Raw genomic sequence first — 7,707 nt, forward strand, 5'->3', positions numbered from 1 at the left:
TCATTATATCACAAATGTTATCTTATTTTGCACGTGTTTTTCCATATAAATTAATGTTTTAAGATCATCAAACAAAGGTATAAAAGTGTACGTATGTAACACAGAATTATACACATTATTTATGAATAGTAATGAAAGTTTTAAAAATAAATGAAATAATTCAAATTGAATACCTTTAAGGGTATTGGATTTTGATTGATTTGGTATGGGGAAGATTTGAAATCTAAAGTACAGGGGCCCATTTTACAAAAGAACTTACGACTAAGACCAAAAACTTAAGATGATTGTAAAATTTTGCATATTTCTCTTCAAAATTATTTGTGTAAAAATATCTAATCACAGCACATTTCTTTTAAAAATATTAAAATGAATTTCGATATTATATTTATTAAAAAGTTATATGAGGAATTAAATTTGGTCTTAAGTCGTAAGTCCTTTGTAAAACGGGCCCCAGAACTGCCAAATAGTTTGGTTACTGCCTTGAATAAATCTTCCAATGCCAGTTTGATTTTTTTTTTCAAATTATTTATTTTTGTGCTTGTTTACCTAAACGATTTTTTAAATTAACCCCTTATGGGTAATACCTGTTTGTTACCTAAATATTTGACACTTTTCAAATTTCAAAAGTATGTATAAATTACATTTTGTGAAAAACGAAACTTTTTTTCTTGTTAACATTATGTCATTAACATTTAGTTTCCATTGAGTACAGTATATATAAAAATTCATTATTGCATTTTGTAAATCATCAACAGCTTCTGCTATCATAATAAAGTAAGAGTCTTAAAATAAATTTTTCAGAATTAATTTTAAGCTATCCTTATATAAATGAATTTTATCATAAACCATTATTGGTGGTGAAAAATATGCTGATATTTTTTTATTAAAAATAATTTTAGTTATATGATTCCTTAGTGGTGTCTCTATGTTAAGGGAAAGGAATTCATAATTTCATGCAAAATAATACCACATCATAAATTAATATGCTATGGTTTTCAATTGTTATAAAGAACATTTATATCCTTTGTTTCCAAGTTTTATGGATTTCAGAAAATTGAGCAATATCTTCCAATAAAGTTTAAGTGACACATTACATTTAAATGGGTTCCGTGACACACTGTATTGGCTAGATACCGTCTGACCCTTCATGATCACCTAATCATGATCTGGTCAGAGCAATGGATGATAACCTGCAATAAAATCCTAAAGCCCCAACCAACAGTTATCGTTCCTTATTTGTGTACAGTTAGTCTACATAATTTCCGTTCTGTAACGAGATAATGGATATTGACACACACATGTCATAAAACTATACACTCACTGTAATCAACTGCTCCATTTGTTCTGTAATTTAAGTGTCACCCGATGTTGAAAATGGTATGTCACCAAGATGAACCTATCGATGGCTAAACTTTTGGTATACTTTTAAATATCCATTTTTTTAAATTAAAAATCTGTTTGATAAGTTGTAAATGTATCATGCTATAATTTTTTAATTAACAAGGTACAAATGTAAATATAGGTAACTTTGCTTTTACCTTACTAAGTAAGTGTCAGCTAAAAATTTACAATATACCTTCATCACCTGCATACAGGGTTTATATCTCTCAGTTGATTCGATGCGCAAGAACATCCCATGAACAATTTCTTAAACGAAGTTACTTATGAAAAATAAATTGATGAAACAAGAACATCGACAATCTCGTTTAAAGTCATCATTTCGTAAGTTTTATGGTCGATACAATGACTTTGTCAGCAATGCAATTTATCATAAAGTCAAATGCTGACTGATGTTTTCTATACTTATTGTTAGACCATTATTTACACACTGGATTGTCCGTTATTTCCCGATCATGACAAGGAGCACACAGCGGGTGTGACCGTCTGCAGGGGATGCTCACTCCTCCATGGCTTCCTATCCAACCTCTGCTATTTCAGAGGTCATTGATTGCTCTTCTCCAAATTCGTATTGTATTGAGATCTTGTCCGCAAAATATGATAAACTTTACAGATACATGAATATATTAATCCTGATTTGTGATCTTATTTCTACTCGTCTATTAGATTTCTGTTAGAGATGTAAATAGTCTCAACTTTATGCATGCTAATTTTGTTTTATAAATGGTTGTTAAAAGAGAAAAAAATTGTCTAATGTAATTCACATGCCATGTAATATATTATTTGTTAAATTATTATAGTATATGCAAGAATAAAATAACAATTGTTTAACACTTTGTCTTCTCTCAATAAAGTCACACCTAAAGTAATACACTGAAAGATATATACTAGTTTTCTTTAATTTAAAAAAAGTCTTGAATATCTAACGATTTCTTTGCTCTTTGTTAGCCTAATAAATTCGAAATAATTTTTGTTTCAACAAAACTTCTTTGTATGATTTTACTTTTCTGATAGGCAGTAGTTCCGTATCAATGACATACACTGTATTTGATGTCCTTTTTTTTAGAAATCTAATAAAAGTATGTCATTGATGTGGATGGGGTCAATAGAGCGAAGTATCTGCCATTCATGCATCTGTCGGGGCCCTGCAATTACTTCCCTTTGTACCGGAAGTGCTTCATTGCCCGAAGTGTAACATGAATGACTTGTTGGTAATATGATGATTCGGAATGCGCGGCAAACAGACAATATTTACATCCACTATTTTTTTTCTCCTTTATTTCTTATGAAGACCATTGCCATTAATCAACTTGCATAAACGACTCTATAAGCAAGCCACATGCGTAGATTTCTTGAACAATGGCTGTTCCATCAGTTATGTATACAATGACATACAGTTTCATCTATTATGTAATATTTAATATATTTAAATTTACTTTGAATGTTTTTTTAATATACAGATGTAAATGTAAACAATAAAACGTACGTATTTCTTAGTACGGGAATTAACGTAGCAACCATTGCAGAAAAAAAAAATTACGCGGGTGATGTATTTTTTCTGCAACAGCTGCGACATTAATTTCTGTACTAAAAACCGAAGAAAGCATTTTATTATTTAAGTAATTGTTGTTTGGACTTCTTCATGTCCCCACATTTGTGAAAAATTGGCTTTTATAAGAACTAATTAAGAATAGATAAATAGCCATCAAATATTCATGCCCAATCCTCTGTATGTGTCTGATTTAATTTTCAAGAAAATATTTTTTAAAAAAACAATCATCAAAGTTTTTATCCTTATTTTGAAGGGAAAAACGGATAATGGGTATATCATAAGATCAAGATTAAACAAAAGAATTTCATATATGTATGTAAGAGCATATGAATTTTTATGAAAGGTAAAAGAAAATTTAAAATAATAAATGTAATACGAAACGTTAAAAAACACGACCAAAAATCTAAATCTGAATGTTAGCGACTGGTATGGGTTTTTTTCATCGTTTTCCGCTTTGATCGAACTCCCTTCCGGAAAAGGTACCTATTTGATCCAGTTTTACTCAGGAAGTAGTACCCCCGTGATCAACGAGTATTTCTATTACTTGTGAAAGTTTATAATTATACTGTACTACAAGAACCCAGCATGCAAAATAATTGTATTACATGTATGTATAAAAAGGTTAATGGCAATTTATACTTATGGTGTCATATTGTACATGATATTATATTTGAATTGTACATTTTAAAAAGTGAAATGTTTCAATCGCAAGAAAACACAAAAATCTTTTTATCATATGGTCCAACCCTTAACTTAAATCGATTTCTACATGATACAGCAATCGTGAGTGTAAAAAAGAAATTGATAGTTATAAGTCCCTCTGAGGGTAACATGTCACGGCAATGACCCAACGTCACGATTATTCTTGAAACTTAGTTTCAAAAGAAGAATAAATGAATTTATTTAATGTATTACCCTTGTTACTAAAACGTGATTTTACTGTCAACTTAATTCAGCTTAAATCGAATTCAAAATAAAAATTTACATACTAGTATCTATTTGCATTTCAAAAAACTTTATTCAAAAACATGCAAGAAAGAATTCTGTTAATAAAGTTTAAAGGTTGTCTGAAACTTTTTCTATGGAAATATGAACAAAACAAAGGCAAAGATTCTTTTTATTATGTGGAAATTCGAAAGCATTGATATTATTTCTAAAGAACTATTTCAATTTTCGATTTAAAAAAAATGGTATTCTGGTAACAAAAGCGTTTAAAGATTGTGCCCAAAATAATAATCTTTGGTATGGTTGACACCATTATGTATGGATATCTAAATGCATATCAAAAATATTCAAAACTTCCACAAATAGATTACTCAGTATTTGGGTCATGAGAGTGAGTAAGTTCGACTCAATGAATCGCATTGTTCATGAACTAAAAAATCAGTTCCAATGTAAAGTCAAATATTATGTTTAAGGTAAATAAAGAAAATTATCAAGCTCAAAATTTACTGAAAAATACAAATCAATGCAGAGCAAACAAGGGCGTCTAAGAACATCAAAAGTATGTTTAGGTGCCATATATAGAGAAGCAAGCTTTTCCTGCCAACCGTGCAAACCGCCATTGGCTCATTGTCTTGATCGGTTAAGCGGAATGTCTTAAGACAATTCAGAGTGTAAGTTACGGCCTAACAACAAGTAAAAAAAACACCATTTAGCTTCGACTTAATCACCTGTTAAAGATAGTATGTATTTTGCTGATAAAGTAATTGTATTGACCAGTTAATGACCCTCTCTATACCAGTTCAAAATGTTTTTTGGACATTGAAAAAATTATACCGAATAAAGATATAAAATCATGCTAACGTTTTGAGCTTATTTATCTTATTATTTATCCCCAAGAAAATACGTTCAAACACAACATAGTATCAAGGAACATATATCACCGTTGTTTTCCTCCATGGAGAAAATATATGTAAACAACATGTTCAATTAATTTATCTTTACCTTTTACAATGCTAAGAATACTTGAACTGATAAAAATTGAGAAGTATACCATAAATTTCTATTTATTGGAATTTAAATCTAAGAGAAGATCACTCTAACCACAGAAAAATACTATAGATTCAGAATCCTTTCTTCTTTTTTACTTGCAAAAAAATTACTTTGAATGATATCCTTGTGTCATCAACTTAATTGTAAGTAGCTTGCCATTTAAGAAATTGTCTGTTGATAGATCATGAACTTGCATATCTATCGAATCAACTTGTAGATATAAATTCCATATGCTGGCAATAAAGTAATTACGTTTTCTGTATCATGAAAGTTTGTTGTTAGGTTACCATTTAATTTCTTTTCTTTCTTTTTTTAAAAAATATGAATAAAGTGTGCAAGACTCAGTGGTATATTTTACTTCAATCTAACTTCAAGTTTGATTTATCGAGTCGACATATGTAGTGTTACAAGGTGACTATAGTCGTCGTAGATATTATACTGAAAGGATTAAGAAACGCATATAAACTTTTGAGTTTAATTAAAACAATTATTTCAAATACGTTTTCCACCATAGTTATCATACATTCTAATCCATCTTTTATCAACAAGTTACCAAAATTTTGTGTGATTTTGAATGATAATTCCTGAGATATTGATATCGATATGTCGACACCCCCAAAAAATAAAACTAAAAATTCTCGTAATCTCCCTTTTGCATCAGTAACAAACTTGATTTTCCTGTGCATTGAGTTCACCAGAGCATTTTTCTTTTTCATAACATTATTATTCAACCCTTCCGTCGGTAGTCTTAATGCCTGAGATTAGCTGTATTATTCCAAAGCCAACAAATTCCCCCGCCCAATCGAAAACGAATTTTCGATTTAGGATAGAATGTACGGAACCCAGCAGGTTTGGTACACGTGGATTTTTGAAAAGAAAGGCTCGACAAATACTAGCTAAATTTTTCCAGTGTAAACATGCTAAAAAAAATCACGCAAACATTGGAAATTTCGTGTACGTGCGCGTTTGAGAGTAAAATCGACGTAGATGGCCAAGTTCGTGGCCCAAGTTAGAGCAGAGAGTTTTGTCAATTTAGGATAAAAAAAATTAGTATGATTGTCTGCTGTATAAATATCAGTTTCAGTGATAATTTGACAATAACCGAGGTGGTTTTTGAAAAGAATATCTTGTTGTTTTTTTTTACGCGCCAACGTCGCCGTCATGGTTGGTTGAACATTTTATAACTCTCTGACAACCAAAAAAAACCTTTTATTTGGTTGAAAAGTTGAAAACAATCTGTACAGCAGCATGTTTTTGCTTTTTTACTAACTTATGCAATTTTGAATTCAATTACTAAACCCACAGTAGCTTCCGTCAGCCATACCACGATTGCAAGAAATTTATACTGACTGCAAATATGCAGAAACGATGTCTATAACTCTAATGCATCGTTTGACACTACAAAATTTTATCACAAAATTATCATCATCAACATGCACGTGTTTCTGACTTTTTATCATTTCCCCTATGTGACGCCATACATTTCATGGTTGAGTAGTTTTGACTAGCGATTTTAGTGCTAAGTAACCAAAATTCACATCTGACCAATTTTCATATTTTTCGGCCACATAGTCAAAAAAATTTCCTATATTATGTTCTGATGCGTTCCTTTTTCCTTTCAGTATATATCAAAATGTCGAGTTCAAGACCAAGGCATGTGTTTTTCTGCTTCTCATGTAGAAAGTCTTGAATTTAGTTTCATACATGTAGGGCTGCTTATAACGCGGCTCCATTTGTACCCATGCATTTGACTTTGTTTCTAAAAACTACATGAACATAGGTTTGCCAATCAGAAATTCACACATCTTTTAAATACTGCAGTATCCACTTCGAATATTCAATTAAATAACAGTGGTTCCAGAACATCAATATCATTGCAAATTTTGAATTGCAGTTCCCGTTTAATCGTGTTTTGATTTTTAGAACTGGTTTTTCACTAAAGAATGTTTTTGTTTTTTTTTTATGAAACCTTGTTTTGAAATAGAACATGTTAAAAATACAGACGGTTTTCTGCTGCATTCGCTATAAATGTGAAACTGAGATTTTTTTGGTAAATACTAGTAATTCAATTCAATGTTTTTTTTGTTTTGTTTTTTTTTTTTTGTTTTTTTTTTACATTTGCAAATCTTTATGCTGGAAAACAATTCTCTACTTAAATTATTTTTTTTTAATTAAAGCCATAGTCGTTTATCAATATACACTCTTGTAATTATTTATTTGATATACAGGAAAGTCCCTTGCTATTAATTTAACTTATGAAAATTCGTTTAGTCTTTGATTGCGTAAAAATTATAACTAAATTCAATGTTCTATAATAATTTTTAGAGGCAGAAAAGAAGATATTTTTACGCCACCATTAAATATAGTCCCTGCTAGTTTTCAACAAAGTTTACCAATTCTTTTAAATCTCTTCATCTAAATATATCATACCAATGATAATATATCTAACGTACTTAATTTTACTTTATAGGATTATTTAAAAACGATAAAATTTCTTTGATAGTTTGCAGAAAAAATACAGCTCAACGGCAGCAACGTTAACAATAATTCCCACACTAACAAATAAAAAAGTATTTAACTGTTTAACATATCTTATTCTATTTACTTTAAAAATATGGCATGGAATGTACTAGCACACTTTGGCTTTATTAAAAATTTATAGATTCCTTACGAAATCCAAGTATACAAAGGTCAACATCTACATACATTCTATGATCTGACCAAAAATAGAAAAAAGGATGGGAGACATCAAAGAGCTGGTG

The sequence above is a fragment of the Saccostrea cucullata genome, unplaced genomic scaffold, assembly GCF_032062105.1.
Source record: "Saccostrea cucullata isolate Sc308-1 unplaced genomic scaffold, CSIRO_AGI_Scuc_v1 ctg100, whole genome shotgun sequence".
NCBI lineage: Eukaryota > Metazoa > Mollusca > Bivalvia > Ostreida > Ostreidae > Saccostrea > Saccostrea cuccullata.